Consider the following 20404-nt stretch of genomic DNA (forward strand, 5'->3'; position numbering starts at 1 on the left):
TGTTAAGGAGGTGTGTTACCTAAAATCATTTACTCATTATAATAATTATTAATTAGAAAGATAATCCCTGTCTACTGTCAAATAAAAAAAAAAAAACACCAAAGCCTGTAGACACTGCTATCAAACTTGGCAATAATAGACCATAAACCAAGGTGATTCATAGAGCTATCCTAAGGTGCTTGAATAGTAATTGTGTTCGATTTCCTTCCTAAGGCATTTGTGTATGCTCACATTTAGTAATAGCTTCCTCTATATCACTAGGTCTGAAAAATTTTCCTCTGACTCCTGGTCAGAGAGAAATGACACTCGCCCCATAGAACTAGTTATAACCCATGATAACAACTCAGTGTTTTCCAAACTTATTAGTACACACAACTCTGTTTTCAAAAGTGTATATTTTGGGTATATTTTACACAGAATTTTCCTTAAAAGCATTCACAAATTATATATATATATATATATTTATATATATATTCCTAGGTCTATGCATTAATATAATTTTAGAGTGAAACACTTCAATCTATTCAGCTTTGTCAAAATGGAAATTAAGTAATTTTTTAAAAATCACATTTTTAATTTTTTTTTTTGCAATAGCATTGGTTTACATGGTTGTTTGTGTATTAGAAGCATGGGGTCTCCCCCTCAGGTGTTATCAACATATTGCAGCCACCACCAAGACACCCATGGCTCACTGCTATAGTCCACTGTGCTCCCTCCTCCCCATCTTGTTCTTGCCCTTCTTCCTTTCCCTCCTCCTCTGGTAGCCTCAGTTCCATTGCCAGCTTTCTAAAGTTAGCCCTAGTTTGGCTCTGTGTGACCCTCTGTCTGGTTTCTCTATAATACACATAAAAGTGACACCCTTTGATATTTGTCTTTCTCCTCACTTAACCAGCTTAGCATCATCCCTTCCACCTCCACCCAGGTTGCCACAAATGGCCCAAATTTATCTTTTTTGATAGCTGCGTAGTGTTCCATTGTGTCGTCTATATAGACGACATCTTTTTTTTTTTTTTAGAGATTTTTATTTATTTATACAAGCACTGGGTACAGTCAGAAGCGCGGGAGGGTGAGAGAATTCACCAGAGCCAGAGCGGGGAGCAGAGCAGGCAGAAGGACCGAAGTACACTGCTGAGGGGAGCAGCGGGCGGCAGGAGAGGTCTACATGCCATGTGGGACCCTCCTTCAGTGGCCGGGGAGCAGCCGAGGATCGAACCGGCGCTGCAGAGGCTGCGGGCAGCTTCGCAACCCAGCGCTCAACCGCTGCACCACCAGGGAGGCCCTAGACGACATCTTTTTGATCCACTCATCTGTTCTGGGGCATTTAAGGTGTTTCCATTCCTTGGCTGTTGTAAATAGTGCTGCTATAAATATAAAAGTGCATATATCCCTTTGAATTAGTGTATTTGTGTTCTTTGAGTAGGTATCTAGGAGTGGAATTGCTGCATCATAGGCAGATACATTTTTAATATTTTGAGAAACCAAAATGGAAGTAAAATCTAAGTGCTTTGCAATCATTTCATTCCATGGTTAACATTTTGCTTTCCTCCATCACTAGGTCAATTTTTAATCTAAGAATAATAACCTAAGTCAAGAAAATAGCGCATCAAGAAATCTTCTCTATTTTTCACATGGAGAAATGGAGCCATGAAGAACTTAAATGCTTGCCCAAGTTCACACATATGTGTGTGGTTCTGAGATTCACACTCAAATCATCTACTGTAACGTCAGCAAGTAGTCTGATGATTAATCAAAATGGATTTTACAAAGTGGTCCTTCAGGGGTATTTATGTTGCTGGTTAGACTGCTTCACATTCTTTCAAATACTGGTTTAAACAGACCTGAGAATTGTTGGGTAGATTGATCATAGTAATTAATGGCTCAAGGTTTTAATTGTGGCATGGAAGGCAAAGGGTTGTCAGATGTCTCATCCCACCCACACAGTGCTCTGAATTCTTCTAAAACTCTAATGATGTACAATAGCTACAAAAGATGACAAACTTCAACTTTGCTCAGCACTTTATTGTTTTATATATGAATGCAATCAATGTATTTTACCTCAACCCATGTGATTAATATTAACAGCATGTATGTTTACGTACATATGGTATTAGTAATACATAATAAAATGCACATATATAATATATATGAACAACCTATGGTTGTCCAGAAAATTAGGCAATGAACCATTGTTGTTGTTGTTTTTTTTTTAATTTTTTTAAAGATTTATTTATTTATATAAGCACTGGGTACAGTCAGAAGCGCAGGAAGGTGAGAGAATTCACCAGAGCCAGAGCGGAGAACAGAACAGGCAGACTGATGAAGTACACTGCTGAGGGGAGCAGCAGGAGTGGCAGGTGAGGTCTGTGCGCCATGTGGGACCCTCGCCCGGCAGCTGGGGATCTAACCCGCGCTGCAGGGGCTGTGGGCAGTTTTGCAAGCCAGCGCTCAACCGCTGCCACCGGGGAGGTTCAGTGAACCATTGTTTTTGATCTTTTCTGTAGTAGCTAAGATACAGATGCCAAGAACTGATTAAATAGCAATAAGCATAAGTTGAGTGCTTGCACAGTAAACTAAGTTCTGTTTTAGAATTGCATTGATTTCACTTTCTGTGTGCTTTCTCTGGGACGGCTTTTTGTTTCGACGGTTGGGTTTTACTTTTATTAAATCTCAAGTTGGGAAGAGAGAAATAGATCTATCTTTATCTCTCACCAGCTCTTTCCCAATCCTATCAGTGTTTCTATTTTAGTGGCTTTATAAAAGATGCTTATACTTATGAAATAAGAGCCAATGGAGAAGTGTGATAGTGAAAGATAATCTTATTTTAACAAGTTTAAAGGAACTGCAAAGTTATTCTGATGCATTCTAATTTCACAAAGTGGAAACTTCTTATTATGGAAAACTAAAGGGGAATACCATATTTGGTCAGGCATGGTACAATCAGCTTTCATAAAACAAATATTTCTTATGTATTGCCTTTTATTTATTTTTGGGTTCAAAAATGGTAACTCCAGTGAAGTTATTTATTGCATCTGTCTATTGAATTTGCACTGTCCAACTGTTTTAGTGCAGTTTGATGCATATGTGCATGTATTTATATGATGGATTTTAACATTTCTAATGATCACATATTATCCAGGTGAATTATTGTTCTTATTGTCTTTTAAAGTACTAATGTTTTCTTGGTGTTCTAGTTAATGTAAAATAAGATGGTTCTAGGTTTTCTGGCGTGAAAAAAATATGAAGCTCACCATTCCAAATAAAGTTAAATTGGGTAGGTGGGAATTCAGATAGTAACAGTGATTTTGCTCAACTGTGAGGTCATATCTTCATGGAAGAAATTTTTTCCCCTAAAAAAAAGACAAATGAGTACTAACTAAGCAAGGGATTGTAAAGATATTTGTTACATGAACCTCCTTTGAAAGAAGAATTTTGGTAAACATAAGAAAATAGTGTTGGGGCCTCCCTGGTGGTGCAAGGGGTTAAGAGGCAGCACTATGAAGCTATCCTCACTGAGGGAGGTGACCCACATGGCGCAACAGACCTCTCCTGGCTCTCCTGCTGCTCCCCTCAGCAATGTATTTCAGTCAATCTACCTGTTCTGTTCCCCACTCTGTCCCTGGCGAATCCTCTCACCGCCCGCACCTCTGACCTGTACCCCAGTTCTTGTATGCATAAATAAATAAATCTTAAAAAAAAAAGAAAATGGTGTTAGCATAAATACTTTTCCTTAAAATGTAGTAAGTTCCATTGGTAAACAGAATTGAAATAAGCGTTATTTTTATGTCATATATACTAAGGGTTATGCTTAAACTGGGTTGCCACAAAAAAAAGCTACCACAAAGACTGTTACCTAAGGTTAAGTGTTAGCAAGTTATACCCTACCTACCTGACTCTTGCATAAAACGACTTGAATTGTAAACGCTTGTTTTCCATTAGTGTTCCTTCCCCAAGTGTTTATTTGTCCCCTCTCCTCCCTTTATGGGAAGTTCAGGTTTGTCATCTTCAAAGCTGGAGCCAGTTGAATCACCTACTCAAAAGACTTTCCATACTTCAAAATGAAGTTCAACATGTTCTGCTTGTAAACAGATCAAATAAATGCAACCTTGGCAAATAAAGACATTAATCGTCAAAAAAACCCCACAACCCATAAAGCAAAAAAAAAAAAAAAAAACCACCCAACCCACTCGCATCAGATCTTCAGTGACTGCATCGGGACCGTGGGAACAGGGCGCAGGGGCCCCGCGCTCAGGCTTCGCTTTTGGGGCACAGCTGGACAGCTCAGCCCCACCTGGAGGATGCTCTGTTTACATCTCAGGTTGCGGCCTGACGATTGGCGGTTGCGCTAGAAGGGAGGGTCCGCAGGAAACGCGACACTGAGGATGCTGCCCCTATCACATGATGGAAATTTCCACTCTTTGGAAAGGCGAAAGGAAAAGAAAGAAGGGTCTCTCAACTCACCCTTTTGAGATACTTACCCTGGATCAAAACCGGGAGAGGAGAGGAAAAGAGGCGGGTGAGTGAAACTTTGCATATTTTCTATTAGACTTAAAGACTTGTCAGTGTGCAAACTTGTGGCTGATCCCAACCGGGTGGATGTTAGTGCGTGTGGGTGTGCAAGGGGAAACGCACACGTGTGCAACCTGGTCTGTTAACCATTTGGAGCTCAGGTGACAGATTACTCTTCCTCGTAACTAGTTGCTGGCCCCCAATTCTTCTTTCTTCCCCAAGGATCACACTTGGGGTGGGGGGTGTTGCAGGATATTGACCTGACTGACTAGAAGTTAAGTGAACTCGGACGCGCGTAGGGAAAGGAAGCTGGCTGGGAGCGCTCGCGCGTGAGTCCCTTTGGGAAGCTGGGGGTTGTGTCCGCGCAGCCAGTTCGGCGGCCGGGGCATTCGGCGCCCGCAGCGCAGGCCCGGGGAGCCCCTGGGCGCTCGGATTTTGAATGGGGTGTCTTTGAGATCGCCTTCCACCGCCGTTCCCAAGCCGCCCGCCTGGCTGGGAGGGGACGGGGGAGCTGAGCTCCGGCGACTTGGCTGCGGGAACTGGCTCTGCCTCACGCGGGATGGTGCCGGCAAGGTGTTACCCGAGTCGTGGGACCCGCGCCCGCGTCCTCGGGGTGGGGACACCGGGTGCTGGGCTTAAAATAGACCCGTCGTTCCTGACAGCTGAGCCTCCGGGAAGGCCAGCGGGGCGCCCCGGGCGCCCCGAACAGGGAGCTTCGCCTGGAGAGTCTCTTTTTGAGAACTTAGGAGGAGAGAGAGTAGTGCGGGGTTGCGGGGTCCAGGTTGGGGGCGCTGGGAAGGCTGAGCCTGCACTGGCGAGAGGCGTCCGCGCGTCGGGGCCCGGGAGCCCGCGGGGCGCGGGGAAGGCGGTGCTGAAACACTGGAGGGGAAGGTGTGGGGAGGGGGAAACTGGGGGGGACTTCGGAGAAGCAGGAAAGAGCCCAGGCCTGAGGGGAGAGATGAGAGGTGCAAAGCTCGAGAAAGTGGCGGCGAGAAGGGGTGTGTCGGAAGGGGGAGGGAGATGGCAGGACGAGAGAAGGTAGGGAAGAGCCGGGGCGCTGGGAGTCCCTGGGAGGTGCTGAGTCTGGCGCCGAGAGAGGTGAGCGCGCCCCTGGCAGCGCGCATTGAGGGATTCTGAGCGGCACGTTGGGCTCACCGCCCCCAGGGGGCGCGGGCTGGGGGGTGCAGGCCGGAGTGGGGAACCCACGAGTCTCCCGCTCCTTTTAGTGATTCTGCAGGGAAAGCCGAGAGTGCACTTTCCATGTGGGCGCGGGAACCTGAGGTGCGGATGCGTGCAACAGTATGGATATTGAAAACACGCTAAATGCAAGACGCTGGCCACCCCAAAACCCCCTTCTACCTGAAATGCCAACAGGCAAATCTATGCTGAGAAAATAGATTGGCGGCTACCTAAGGCTATGGATAGGGGTGTGGCGTGAGGATGTGGAGGGAAACGGTGAATGATTGCTAAAGGGTATGGTGTTTCTTTGCTGGGGGCAGGGGAGGTGACGAAAATGTTCTGTGTTGTGATCACTGTTGCACAAGCGTGAGTATACACACAGTGGACGCTACCCTTTAAGTTAACGGAAATGCACACCCAGCTGCAAACAAGGTTAGCTTCATAAAAGACGCTTATAGTTATGAAATAAGAATCCATGGAGAAGTGTGCTAGTGAAAGATAATCTTTCACTAAGGGGAACCAATACGGGGAGACTTAGTCGCTGTTGTGCCCTAGGAATCGAGGGGGCTAGTAGTTGGGGGCCTTGAGAGATTTGGTGAGAGTCCAGAGACCTCCCCTCCCCACAGCCTTTAGATCCCTGGACCTGATTTCCCTGGCAGAGGAAGGGTTGACCTTGACGTCTGTTTCTCAGCGCAAAAATTGCGTCCTTATGTGTCACAGGGCATCTTAGAAGTTGAGAAAAGAGGTGAACAGGTCCCAGCGGCCCGTAGATGTAAGCAGACACCCGCTGGGCACTTCCAGCAGAGGTGCGCGGCGCCCAGTACCCGCCTGACCGCCTGACCTGCTTCCTTTGTTATCCGGTGGGCGTGTCCTTAGGGTGGGTGGGAGGCGGTGGCCCGGCCTCAGGCTAGAAGAGCCTGCTTTCCAATTTCCTGGTTTCTTATATTCATTTTTATTTGCTTCCTGACATTGCCATGACCAAATTGTTTTATGTTTTTAAAGAGCCTGCTATACCCGGATCACAATTTCCAGGACCTAGCGCCAGGGCTATCATTTGGGTTTGTTTCTACTTTGGTGATTATCTTAATTTAAGACCTTAACTCTTGGAGCGACTAAAGGGGTAGGAAATTAGCCTACATTTCTGGGGATTTTTTATGTGTGTGTGTGTGTGTGTGTGTGTGTGTGTGTGTGTTTTGTCCTCCCTGCAAGCAAATTTCTGAAGAGTCAATGAGATTTGTTTCTAATGGCAAAGAAGTGTGTGTGTGTGTGTGTGTGTGTGTGTGTGTGTGATAGTCTTTTAAATTCTAACAAATCTATATAGAAAATCTATGGTCTGGGTAGAAGTTTGTAATGATAGAGAAACTGAACAGAATATTCGATAGCTCCCAATTACTAAATATTCAGAGACAGGAAGCTTTCACTGGGTTTATTTTTATCACAAAACTTAAACAAACAAACAAACAAACAAACAAACAAAACCAGTAATCTAGGAAGATTCAAGTAGGAGGTAAATGACCTTGGAGTCTGCAGGGAGTGGGTATGAAATCTTCTCATGTTCAGTGCTCCAAGGAGACTAGTCTTTACTAGATTAATTATAATAAAGACACACATATATAGCAAGTATTATATTCCCTGTGTGCTGCATTTGATCCTCATAATAATGTTATGAGAGAGAATCTGTTACTGTACCCATCTGAAGACCAAGAAATGGAGATATACAGTGTGGCGAACACACAGAATCTTTGCAAGTTCTGCTTTGGGCAGTCATTATTCTAAAATGTAAATGAAAAATTCTCTTTCACTTTGCAGTTTCTATTGAACAGAACTTACAAATGACTTCTTAGGACCTACAGCTGATTTCTGGGTCTGTTACAGGTTCATTCTAGCTGAAGAAAGCCAAAGGCACTATCATACAGTTGAAGACTGAATCTTTGCAGCCCTCAGACTAGATTTCTTTAACATTTAAGAAATGCGGGCCTCCCCGGTGGCGCAGCGGTTGAGCGCTGGGTTGCCAAGCTGCCCGCGGAGCCGGTTCGATCCCTGGCTGCTCCCCAGCCACCAGAGGAGGGTCCCACATGGCGCGCAGACCTCTCCTGCCGCCCGCTGCTCCCCTCAGCAGTATGCTTCGGTCCTTCTGCCTGCTCTGCTCCCCGATCTGGCTCTGGTGAATTCTCTCGCCCTCCCATGCTTCTGACTGTACCCAGTGCTTGTATAAACAAACAAACAAACAAAACAAATAAATAAATAAATAAAACATGCCTCTATTAAAAAAAAAACATTTAAGAAATGCATAATTACCTATGTTAACTGTCAATTTATCAACACTAAGGACAAGGATACTAAATATAGCAGTTTGTGTACATGGTTCTTCTGTGTTAAATGTTCTTCTTTTATGACATTTTCTTTGCTGATTTCTGCAGTGTTCCTCAGACAAGTATGTCAATTCCTTTCTTTATTCTTTTTGTTAATTTATGAATATTTCCCATTTTTAAAAATATATTTCTTTTTTAAAACTTTTTACATATTGAAAGCAATGATTTCCATAAACATCAAATATAAATATCAAGTATGACTAATGGGATTTAGTGGCTACATATATTTGATATTTATATAAAAACAATTATATAGCAAAACAATACTGCAGTGCTTCTGTGTATCACCTGAAGTTATTCTTCATGCCACTGCTCTTCTGGTGGCATCTTGTAGATGGGGGTGGGAGCAGAGGGGGACAAAATAAAGAAAAGGAGGACTCTCTAAGAACAGAACTTTGAGCTAAGCCCTTTGCATAGGTGACTCATATTTTCAGGGGTTTGTTATTTCTGTTTTCCAGAGAAGGAAACTGAAACTCAAAGAAATGAAGGGGAAGAGTCAGGGGTTTCCGCTAGGGACCCTCAATGTTGGCTTCAGTGCCTGCTATGACAACATCCCTGCGATATAGGGAGCAATAAGAGAAAGACTCAGAATACAAAAACTTAAGGAAAGAAGAGGCTCAGAAAGGTGTCCACCGCAGAGTAGGATTCCAAAGATGCGAGAAAATGGAAAACCCACGCCACTTCCATGTGACTACCATCTTCCTCTGGGCTTCTGAGGGCAGAAGCCCTCAGGGCAGGGTGAGGGGCAGGGTGAGGGGCACCGAGATCCCCCAAACCTGTCCACTCTAAATAGGTTCTGCCATCTGCTGCATTAAGACAAAACATATTCTATTACATAAGACTTCCAATGGAAAGGAACTGTAACACAATTGGCATGCAATACAAAAAGGGGGAGAATGGGGAAGAATATAGTTTCCAAATCAAGCACCTGAAGTTACCCATCCCCTCGTGGGTAAATGCCCAGCCAAACAGGGTTGGCCCAAAGCAGGACCACTGAGGCTTAAAAGCCTGCCACAAGTCTAAAGTACCTCCTGGTGGGGATGGGGCACAAGGGTCCAGACAAGTCTGGAAGGAAAAGAGCAACATTAAAATCAAGATAAATAATGCCATTGTCAGCCTTCCCACGGGTCTCTCACCCACATCTGTTTCAATCAGTTCAGGACCAAGAAGCAAGTGCAGCCTCTTCACATGTCTCTCTGCTCCACATGCCTCCTCCAGGTCTCCTTCTGGCTCCCCATCCTCTTTTCTTCCTTCCCCAGCCTCTTCTCTAGCTTCTCCTCCCTGCTCAGCTGTACCCTCCCTTGGGTGGGGCAAGGAACCTGGAACCTCCCCTTTTCCTGGGGACCACCTTGTTATACTTCATTCACTATTTTTGAAACGACCTCATTCCATTCACTTATTCCACAATCACTGAATCCCATCATCTCTCAGGAACTGTATTAGGGACCTTCTTTTATCCTTGACTCCCTACACAATCCTGGAGAAATACTAGGTGCTCAAGAAATGTTTACTGAATAAATGGATTATATATGCAAGGGAAAGATTAAACAAGTAACTAGTTGTAATAACAGCCTTTGATAAAGACCACTGAAAAATAAGATTTGAAAACTCTGGCTGATCCTGGCTTAGAAAGGGCTCAGAGATTATTTGAAGACTTGGTGATACCCAAGGTTGGCTTTATTCTTTTAAAGATTTATTTTATTTATGCATCCAAGAACTGGGGTGTTTGCCCAATGTACAGCGGGGTGAGCGGATTCCCCAGAGACAGAGTAGGGAGCAGAACAGGCAGTTCTACTGAAGTCCACTGCTGAGGGGAGGCAGGGGGCAAGACAGAAAAGGTTTGCTGCACCCTGTGGATCAGCTCATTGGCCAGACCAAAGTTATATTGCAGTGGCTGGCGGTAGCTTGACAGTACTGAGACTTAAACGTTTGTGCCACCAGGGAGGCACTCCCTGGTGGCCCAAGCTAGGTTTTAAAGCAGGAACAAAAGCTAGCCAGGCAAACAAGTGAGAAGCAGGAAAGGATGCTCAACACAAACACCAGCCTGAACAGAGAAAGGGGAAGCCAGAGCCACTTAGGGAAATTCAGCTCCAGCCCTGGGGAGTGGATGTGCTGGGGAGCAGGCTGAAGGGGGTGTGGCCTGGGGGGCCTCAGAGGCCTGTTCTCTCTGCTTGCCCCAGTCTGCCCCTCCCTTGAATTTCTAATGTTAACTGTGCTAACCTGCAACAAATGCCTGAACACAGGAATCCGCAATACATTTTTATTGTTTTATCATTTTATTATGCCGCTATAATAAATTACTGTAGTTTTTTTATACACCTTATAATGTTAGGGTTTTGAAACCATCAGAGATCTGATGCTGCTTGACCAACACATGTAAAAATACCCTTAAACATACTGTTATGAGGAAGGGCTGTCAGAGGGTAAATGAGCTCTATGAATAACCCAAAGCCTAATTTTTATGAATAGATTAAAGTCTCCACTTTTTATTGTTATATGTCCTTCGGCAATTTTCTTTCTTTCTTTTTTAATATTTGCTTATTTTTGTGTAGAAGAACTGGTGCGTAAGCTAGAGGTGCAGGAGGTAAGAGGATTCCCCAGAGACAGAGAGGGGGCAGAACAAGCAGATCTACTGAAATCCACTGCTGAGGGGAGCAGTGGGTGAGATAGGAGAGGTCTGCTGGGCCATGTGGGTCAGCTCCCTGGCCAGGGATGGAACTTAGGCTTTAGTGGTGACAGCGCTGAGACTTAATCCCTAGGCTATCAGGGAGGCCCACTTGGGCAATTTTCTCAATCTTTCTGCACATCAGTGTTTTCAGCTGTAAAATCAGGAACGCAGTAGCATCTAGCTTAGGAATTGTTGTGAGATGTGTCAGAGGCTCAGGCTGTCACATAGTAAACTGTCGAGACAGCTCTTGCTGTCTTATCAGTTCTGCCGCCCAAAGCATTATTTGAAATGTTAATAAATGGCTACACTAAATGTTCTTCTGTAACATGTTTTCCTCTTCATATAATGAAAATGAAGAAGACAGAGGAGAGGAAATGAAAACATGTTCTCCTATAACATGTTTTCCTCTTCATTATAATGAAAATGAAGAAGACAGATGAGAGGAAAGGAAAAAGAGGAAAGGAAATAAATAGGACATAGTATTTGCACAGGTCATTCTGACTCAGAGGAACCACACTCCCTGTGGAAGACTGAAACATTCCCTATTTCCTGCGGCCTGTTGACCTGCTCTAGCTGGATAAATCAACTGTGCTGTTCTTCATTAAAATGTGCACCATCTCCAGATTCTTTATTTTCTCTCTCTTTTGTTCACTGTGGTTTCCTGGTGCCTCTCCCATTCAGACACTCAGGAAATGTTTGTGGAACGAATGAAGGAAAAACCTAGCTTTATTTTTCAAATAGACTTTTTTTTTTTTTAATCACAGTGTTAAAGACTTTAGCAGAGTGAAGCTATGCACTGTTGATAGTCATATAAGTATTTTTAAATCAAATTATTCCACATGCATTAAGATGCAGGCTTGGGAGTTGGCGTGTGTGGGTATGAATCCCGCCCCACCTCCTGCCATCAAATTAGTTGGATTTCCTGGATTCAGAGCTCTATCCTTTGGACTTCCTGGGTTCAAATGTTGGCTCACCTGCTGTTTACTGGAGTGACCTTGAGTAAGTAAGTTACTTAATGTGGCTGCTTCACTTTCTTTATCTGTAAAGGGAGAGAAGTAGTTTCTTTTCCATAAAGATCTATGAAGATTAAATGATTAAGTGTAAAATGTTTGGCATCATACCTGGCATGCTGTAAACCTTAGAGGCATTTGCTGAACAATTCAAAGGAGCTCCAGTTTTCCAGTTAGATAAGGACAGTCCCTACTTTGTAGAATTAGCCTCATAATACTTCAGAGCACTGTGAACTGCCCCAAAAGGTCACCATCGCTCCTGATACCTGGCATATTCATTTCTATTTTCTGCTGAGGCGTGGGGGCCCTCCCTGGTCTGTCCAGGTAAAGCTCACTGCATCTCCCTCACCTTCCACGGCTGACTTTCCTCCCCACCTGTGTTTGTCCTGTCATTTGGCCTTGCGTCATTTGCGCCTTTTACATGGCATACTCCTCAGGAGGAGGACTTTGCTCTTTGTTTTGGCATTATGTTTATAACACTGGGTACACTCACGGTACTATAAAAATGTTAAAGAAGAAAAAGAAAAAAGATATAATTCACCAAGAGGCAACTTTGGCCTCCACTTGGTGGGCCCCCCACGCTGTCTCAGTGTGGCAGGCCGCCCTGGCTGGAGGCGCAGGTGACCGCGCTGGGGCTCACGGGCCCCGGGAGCATGAGCTGGGTCTGCGGGCAAGAGGGACCGAGGAAGGCCGCCGCCTGGGGGACACCTCCCGTTTCACAGGTTTGCCTGCTTTTCATACAACTTCACTAGAGAGACCAGGAGAGTAAGAGAAATTAGAAGAAAGAGCAAAACAAAAAACAAAAAAAAACTGCACATGGAGCAGAGAGGGAGGAATTCATTAAGAAGAGAGGCTCTGCTGGGCCTTTCTGTTTTAAGAAACGAGTCGTGCAGCTACATGGAGCTATGGTCTTTCCTGGAATTTTTCCAGATGGGAGGAATGTGGCATGTGGATGCTGGGTGTTCTTACAGACTGTATGACCAAACACCCTTCAGCTGCTGCAAGACCTAAGGAAGAGTCTCCCTGTTTCCAGTCTCCTTAGCAAATCCCACCCCCGGGCACCAGACAATGAAAGGATTCAGAACCCTACATAAATGCAGCTGTTTTCTTAGCATTCTGAGAACATGTTCCATCACTGTTCCTCCCTGTCTTTTGAAGCAATTCTTTAATATCAGCCCACTTAAAAAATTCAGGCTCTTATCTGGCACTTGTTGCTGTGCTGTATTTAATTCTATGTGCTAGGCACAGAACACTATTGGTTGGTTGGCTTATATCTTTAACCTTTTTATTTTGAAGTCATTATATATTCACAGGAAGTAGAAAAGGTAATGCAGAGACCCCCCAGAACAGTTTTCTCCAATGCTTACATCTGATGTGATGTTAGCATAATAGCAGAATCCGGAGACTGACAGTGGCACAATAGGTGTGTGTGGTTTCTGTGACATTTTATTATATTCATAGATTTGCGCAGCCATACCAGGAATGTCCCTCACTGCAGAAATCTCCCTGGAGCTCTTCAGTCATAGCCATCTCAACCTTCCTGTCCCTGCAACCATTTCTAACTTTCCAACTCTTTCCTCCTATCATTTTAAGAATGTCATATAAATGGAATTATACTCTATGTGATGTTTTTGAGGTTGATTTTTTTTCTCCTTTCAGTATAATGCTCTGAGATCCACTCAAATTTTATCAAGAGTCCTATCCATTCCCTTGCCAGGAGTAGCCAGCTGCTTGACTATATAATATTTATTGGTATATTTTTTCTCAATTGATATACTTATTTAGAATTTCAGTTGGACTAAGGGGCTGTTGAGAGCACCTTGTGATGTCAAAAATGTGGGCACACAATCTGAATAAGTTTTCCTCTCCAAAATGACATTTGTGTGAGAGAGGGCAAAAGGAGGTAGAGACTAAAACTCTATTTAAAACAAAGTCCCTCCTGGAGCCTCCCTGGTGGCACAAGGCTTAAAGTCTCAGCACTATCAAGCTGTCACTAACCACTGTGGCCTGAGTTCAATCCCCTCCTTGGAACTGGAGACAGCGCCATATAGGAGACAGCGGAACTCTTCTATCTCTCCCACTGCTCCCCTCAGCAGTGGATTTCAGTAGATCCACTGGTTCTCCTCCCCACTCTGTCTCTGGGGAATCCTCTACCCTCCCCCGTCCCCACCTCCGGCCTGCACGCCAGTTCTTGAATGCATAAATGGCAGCAAAAAAATTTGTATTCAGACAACAAATGATAAAATCTGACACTTTATAAAATTTCCACACCCGTATGATAATTTATTTTTGCACGGTACCTTTAGTTAAGAAAAGTCAGCATTCTTGAAACTGGTCTAAACAATGCCATTGTAATAGGAAATTCCCTGCCAGCCTCTGTTCAGTCACAAGACTGGCAGCCCCTAGGCAGAGGGTATGTCTGGAAATCAGGCAGGTGAATCTCAAGTGTCCAGGCACTGTTATTGTGATATGAGTCTGGCCTTTCACCCCACCTGTGTGTGGGAGGAGCACCTCCCCGGATTTGCTTAAGATAGGTTTATTATTTTTTTTAAATACTTTTTTCAAAGATTTATTTATTTATACCAAAGCTGGGGTATAGGCCAGAGGCATGGGAGGGTGAGAGTATTCACCAGAGACAGAGCAGGGAGCAGAACAGGCAGAAGACACTGCTGAGGGGCGCAGCAGGCGAGGCAGGAGAGGTCTGCCGCACCATGTGGGTATCTCCCTGGCTGGCCGGAAATCGAACCCATGCTGCAGAGGCTACGGACAGCTTCACAGTGCTGCGCTCTACCCACTGCACCACCGGGGAAGCCTTTAAGTCAGGTTTTAAAAAGAAAATGTTACCCTTTACCCAAATGCCCGCAAGCTGGAGGGACCAGGACATGGAAGCTTAGGGGGAGTGAGTCACTTCTGAGCAGTATCTAAAGAATAAGAGTCAACCTCGCCTTCAGCTTTTCCCACTGGAGACCTCTTCCCCGCTCCCCGCTCCCCGCTCCCCAACCAGAGGAGACACATTTCTTTTCCTCTCTGAATGTGTTTATAAATACCCCTTGAGTTTCTCATTTTGGGCTTCCAAAGATGCATCATCAATTTAAAAGACAGCACAGGTGGTCAGTCTGGAGCGCTGACTAGGCCTAAGTCTAACCAAGGCACTGCCTAAATCTCCATTTAATGATTTCTGTTATTGAAAAATGCACCTTATCCCAAGCCCTGACCACGAATGGACAGTGGACAGGGATGCTGTTTCCAAAGCTTAAAGGCATACAGGACCTGTATATCTACAGATATATCTAACAGAACAGCTCCTTTTATAGGCAGACCTGCTTTTTGAATCATTCTAAATAGAATCCAATCACTTTCTGACTTATTTGGCTTTGTGTTAGTGTTTGCTGCCTCACGTGGCTTTCCCACTGCTCTGCGTGCCTCCTCTCCTCTTTGCAGGCAGTAGCACCAGCTTGCACTGCAGGTGGAAAGGCAGATGGCTCAGCCCTATAACCTCCAGGGAGCGAAGTGTGTTGGGGAACTGAACAAAAGGCCCGCTAAAGTTTGCTTTCCTCTAGGAAAAGAGGAATTTGTTTATTTATTGGACTGATGATGATAGTCATTGGGGGAAGTGGTGTGATATGAAATGTAAACACATAGACGATGATTTCCAATATTTCAGGTATTTTTATTGTTTTATTTTTATTTGTTTATTTGGTTTTTTAAAAAGATTTATTTATTTATGCATGCAAGAGCTGGTGTACAGGCCAGAGGTGCGGGGTTGGGGGGAGAGGTGAGAGGATTCACCAGAGACAAAGTGCGGAACAGAACAGACAGATTGACCAAAGTACACTGCTAAGGGGAGCAGTGGGCGAGTCAGGAGAGGTCTGCTGCGCCATGTGGGTTGCTCCCTGGCCAGCCAGGGATCGAACTCGTGCTGCAGAGGCTGCGGATTGCCTCATAGTGCGGTGCTCAACTCCTTGCGCCACCAGGGAGGCCCTATTTTTACTTTTTTTAAAGATTTATTTATTTATGCATACAAGAGCGGGGATACAGGCCAGAGGTGTGGGGGTTGAGAGAATTCACCGGAGACAGAGTGGGGAACAGAACAGGCAGATTGCCTGAAATGCACTCACTGCTGACAGGAACAGTGGGCAAGTCAGGAGAGGTCTGCTGTACCATGTGGGTAGCTCCCTGCCTGGGGATGGAACTCGTGCTGCAGAGGCTGCAGATAGCTTCATGAGGTGTGTCTTAACCTCTTGCACCATCAGGGAGGTCCTATTTTTATTGTTTTGTGAACGTGGTTAAAGAAAGAAAAGGAGAGTTTTTCTCAAAAACAAAACATCTCAATGTAGACAAAAATACAATTGCTTTCAAATTATTTCATAATACTATAATATCCGCCCTTCAAAAAATGAAACCAAATAGAATGCTGGTATTTTGGCTGGTATTTTTTATACCAGAATTCAATGAAGTTGAAACTTCTTAACTTGTTAGTCAAGTTAACCTCAGCCAGACTCCATACAAACATTCCATCTGAACTTAAGGAGATTCTAGTTGTTTTTATGTTAATGGCGCCAAACTTCTGATTCTATTTCTGCTGCCTAAAACTCACCCCCTGCACCCCCATGAGATAAACCCTTCTTCTTCCATGAAGCCTGCTCTGTTTACCCCAGATTTCAGGCTGAGTAATCCTGTTCAGTTCTAGGCCTTGAAGACCTGGATCCAATTGGAAACAGTATGGGACATCAAGTAGGTACCTGGTAGTGATGGATTGTCATTAGTAATCAGGCTAACATGGGGACATGAGTGGTGGCTGAGCTTTGGTCATTGGTGTTATCCAATTATTTTGAGTCTAAATTGCCTGATTTGTAAAATGGGGATAGTAATAATAATAATAATAATAATACCTACCCCAGAAGATATTGCTGATTTGATACAAGTGAAGTGTTTGAAATAGTGTTGATCTACCACGAATATTATTCCATTAATTTTATTTATGAATATATATTTTTAAAGATTTATTTATTCATGCATACAAGAACCAGGGTACAAGCCAGATGTGCGAGAGGATGAGAGGATTCACCAGAGAAAGAGCCGGGAACAGAACAGGCAGACTGACTGAAATACACAGCTGAGGGGAGCAGCGGGCGAGAAAGAAGAGGTCTACCGTGCCATGTGGGTATCTCCCTGGCCGGCCGGGATCGAACCCACGCTGTCGAGGCTGTGGACAACTTCACAGTGCTGCACTCAGCCACCTGTGCCACCAGGGAGGCCCATCTATATTTTTAAAGATTTATTTTTATTTATGCATGGAAGAACTGGGGTATTAGGCCAGAGGTGCTGGGGATGAGAGGATTCCCCAGAGACAGAGTGGGGAGCAGAACAGGCGGATTGACTGAAATCCATTGCCGAGGAAAGCAGCTGGTGTCCACTGCTTTGAAGAGAGCAGCAGATGAGATAAGAGAGGTCTGCTGCACCATGTGGTTAGCAACTTTGGCTGGGGATCAAACTCAGACCACAGTGCCTGGGGATAGCTTGATTGCCTGAGACTTTAACCAACCCCTGTGCCATTCAAAGGGAGGCCCCTATGAATATATTTTAATATAGAAATAATACAATTAGAACTTAAAAAATGAAATTTCACCTATATAAAATCAACAAGGTTATGGTCAGAATGGAAGATGCAGTCCAGAAAATGTGTTTGTTTAGGGTTCTCTGTTTTCTCAGTCCTAACTGCTGTCATGAGAAGGGACAAAGTCCCTTTATGCCTATCAACTAGGAAGAGAGACTCTCCAGTTGCCACCCACCAAGACTGGACACAGACAGATTGAAATAGATTCTTCTCTACTAGAAATATGTGTGGCTTGGCAGAGACTTTATTTTTGGTATGAGGTAATCAAATGATGGATGATTTTCTATAAAGAAGGGAACAAATGCTAGATACTAACTTCAAAGGGTTATTAAAATAGCCTCATGATGATGAGTCATATATCCTTAAAGCTATATATAAATACAACCTGTAGCTTTAGAAAAGTTAAAATTTCAGTGAATTAACTGACTGTTTGATCTACATGATACCAAATGATTAGGTTTTCTGATGTTCCTCTAAAAACTGGTTGATGCTTCACTGAAGCATAGCTCTAATAAAATCAAGGGCATAATGGTACTCTTGGTTATACTGATGTCTAAACATCAGTGTCACAAATTGTATTTTGAATTACAGATCTAAAAATGATGTGTTTAGACCACAGCCTAAGATTACAAACAGAATAACTTTAAATAAATAACAAACCAAATTGGGTTGGGACTAAAGAGTACAGTCACATACAGATTCTAATTTTATCTTGTTCCTGAGCCCTTCATTAAGGGATTGGAACTCTTTGTGTGTGTGTGTGTGTGTGTGTGTGTTTCAAAATAACACCCCTCTCCCAAGGGGTCTTCAAAAATTGGATGAAGTGCACACATGTTCACAGATACGTATATACTTCACCAACCCAGAAGAAGGAGCTTTCTGCTCAAAAGTCTTCGCTTATCTAGTGGAAGATATGGGAAATTCTGTTATGTGATTAAGGAATGCAATCTTCTAGTTAAAAGGAAAATTGCACCTGGCATGGATTTCAGTTTTTCAAAAGAATCAGAATATGACAAGTTCAACTTAAAAAAAAAAATCAAAATTTCGTTGAACGTAATTTAATCTTTCAGTGTTTCAGAGTAACTCATGTTTCACATGTCAACTTCATCTGTCATGGTCAAACTGAAATGTTTTAACTGATAAGAAATTCTAGTTGGTTGAGGGAATTTAATAGTATCTTCCTTCAGCTTTCAAACCTTTGGGGTGAATATCAAGAAAACTATATATAATAGTTGTAAACCAGGAAATGCAATTGCTGACATATTGCCAAGAATAGAACAATATTAGTGGAATGCCACCTTCACCCATGTCAACAATTACCAACTTTTCTGTAGTATTTCACCTATGCCCATATCTTTCCTCCCCACTACCCCACCACAATCATTACTAGATCATTTCCAAGCAAATCCAAGTTATCATATAATCTGATTCACACAAGATTCAGTATGTGTCTCAAAAAGATAAGACCTCTTTAAGAATGACATTTTCTTAACCTTATCAAATATCCAGGCAGTGTTGAAATGTCCCTGATTCTCTATTTTTTGCTTTACATGAATCATAATTCAAATCACTCACACACCTCTTGGTTTGTTCTATCATTTAAACCTGTTCCAATCTATAGATTCAACCACCCATCATCTCTTTTATTGCCTCCTGCAATTTTTTTTGATGGAAATCAGTCATTTGCCCCATGGAATTCCCCATGGTTTGAATTTTGTGGATTTATGTAACTCTTAAGATGTCATACTCAAACCTCAATATTCTGTCTTCTTCAGTGTAACCCTCATGAAATTCCTTCAATTTTTGAGAAAAATTGCACCTCATTGTTAATTCTTTGAGGATCCTCAAACCTCTCGTTTGCCCAGTTTTACCCAAATGCCCTTCCTTTCAATGCACCTGATTTGCCTGATACATCTTCCTGATAGACTCTGGCTGACCTCTTGTGCCCTTTCAAACAGGTTACAAAATGTGTACTGGTCTATTCACCCAGGTGCTTGCTCAACTTTCTCTAAAATTGCACGACTTCACCAGTAAACAGTATGGGTTGTTTTGATTTAAAAAAAAAAAAAACTGTGCCACATGACTACATTTTAAAAATTATGATCTGTTACTGATATAGTTATATTTACTAAGAAAGGTTATATTTGGGATTTGCTTTAAAGTACCTAGAGGGAGGAAGTGGTGATTTAGATGCAATAAGATCAGCTGTGGTTGATAACCATTGAAACTGGACTATATTTTCCCATTCATATTTAAATAAATTTGAAAATTTCCATAATAAGATATAAAAATAATACGTGTTACATTTTCTAAGCTAAACAAAGAAATGTTTAATTTTGGGGAACTATACTGTAATACATGTATGGAGGATTATCAAAAAATTGTTTGAGAATCAGTGCACTTTGCTCGTTCTATCCGTTTTGCCTGAAAAGGTCAGGTTTCAAGTAAAAATATTAGCATATAAATAATATTTCAATGAAATGGGGAAGTGGTTTGGAATTACTGAAAATAGAACTCATGTACCAGAGGTGCTTCATAGGTTTTGTAATTTGTCTTTCTTAAGACCCTAGTTAGTGTCTGAAGTTCACTGACATGCCCTTGAGGTTTGTCAATAACTGACAAGAGACTCATCGAAGAGGAGTCACCAAACCATTCGACTTCCCCAAAAGAAAAGATGCTGAAATGGATTGTCACATTTAAAGCTCTCCCTGCTACTGTGAAAAAGACATGCAGGCCTTATAACAAACCAACCTTTTTCAAACACCTATCAGCTTATAACTCTAGTCTAGTTTCTTTCTCGTCTATTCAACTGTTGAAAAGATGAGAGATTCACCATCTTATGCAGGGTACTTTTAAAAAGATTTATAGCCATTACTACTGATAATTTTCTGTTGCTTCATTAATGTTATATTTAATTGAGTGATTTACTTAATTATAATTAACTCTTTAACTGTAATCAGCAACACAACTGCAAAAACTCATAACTTACATGAAATTGCTTCATTATACATTTTCTGAAATTGCATGAATTTAACACGGTAAGTACGCCTTC

The 20404-nt window shown here is 43.0% G+C and overlaps 1 protein-coding gene across 1 annotated transcript in view; it reads left to right on the forward strand.

Moving 5' to 3' along the window:
• Positions 1 to 4381: 4381 nt before the first annotated feature.
• Positions 4382 to 20404, forward strand: part of SLC38A4 (solute carrier family 38 member 4) — a 77360-nt gene continuing 61337 nt past the window's right edge. Inside the window, exon 1 of the mRNA XM_054696275.1 lies at positions 4382 to 4513. The gene's annotated coding sequence lies outside the window, so the exon portion shown is untranslated. The remainder of the gene's footprint in view (positions 4514 to 20404) is intronic.

This window comes from Talpa occidentalis, unplaced genomic scaffold, assembly GCF_014898055.3.
Source record: "Talpa occidentalis isolate TD23 unplaced genomic scaffold, MPIMG_talOcc4v2.1 talOcc4.16, whole genome shotgun sequence".
Classification (NCBI taxonomy): Eukaryota; Metazoa; Chordata; class Mammalia; order Eulipotyphla; family Talpidae; genus Talpa; species Talpa occidentalis.